Raw genomic sequence first — 701 nt, forward strand, 5'->3', positions numbered from 1 at the left:
AAATATCTCCAGGTAAAATGAACATTTCTTTAAAGAAAGCTTAAAATATTGATTCCTAACATTGGCACAAGGCCACAAAATTTTTTTTGTGGGGGTAGGGTTTAATCAATTAAATCGATCCCAATACATGACTGGTACTTTATTTTATCGACCCCTGGAAGGATGAAAGGCAAAGTTGACCTCGGCAGGATTCGAACTTAGAATGAAAGAGGAACATAACTAAATACTCGTGAGGCATTTTGTCTGGATGCTCTACCGATTCTGTCAATTCTTTTTTTTTTTCTTTTTGTTTACTGCCTTTTGAAATCTTGAACGCAATTTTTTAAATTGTTCAGAAATTTGAAGAATTCGTGGTCAAGCCAAAAGCCGTGAGTGTGCATATAAAAATAAGGGAAAGAGGTAACACAGGAAAGTAGAATTGTACAGCCATATTTTGGAAGAAGGGAACAGAGGGGAGAGGAAAGAGAAGAGGAGAGGGGGTGGGAAAAAGAGAGAGATAGGGAGAGGAAGAGAAGAGTGTAAAGGAGGAGACTGTTAGAAGGTGAGTGTGAAGTTGTGATGTTTATTGTACAACAAACTACCATACAACAGTAACAAAGCAGGAAATGGCAGTCTCTAAGAGTGTGTGGCTTCCAGGAGTAGAGGGTTAAGGGGGGGGTCTTTTTTTTTTCTTTTTTAAAGGAAAGAGCTGTGGTATGTAG

At 38.4% G+C, this 701-nt stretch overlaps 1 long non-coding RNA gene across 1 annotated transcript in view; it reads left to right on the forward strand.

Annotated features, from left to right (window-relative positions):
* Positions 1-468, forward strand: part of LOC128249048 (uncharacterized) — a 1,713-nt gene extending 1,245 nt beyond the window's left edge. Inside the window, exon 2 of the long non-coding RNA XR_008265154.1 lies at positions 13-468. This is a non-coding gene — a long non-coding RNA (uncharacterized LOC128249048). The remainder of the gene's footprint in view (positions 1-12) is intronic.
* Positions 469-701: the final 233 nt, after the last annotated feature.

This window comes from Octopus bimaculoides, chromosome 11, assembly GCF_001194135.2.
Source record: "Octopus bimaculoides isolate UCB-OBI-ISO-001 chromosome 11, ASM119413v2, whole genome shotgun sequence".
Classification (NCBI taxonomy): domain Eukaryota; kingdom Metazoa; phylum Mollusca; class Cephalopoda; order Octopoda; family Octopodidae; genus Octopus; species Octopus bimaculoides.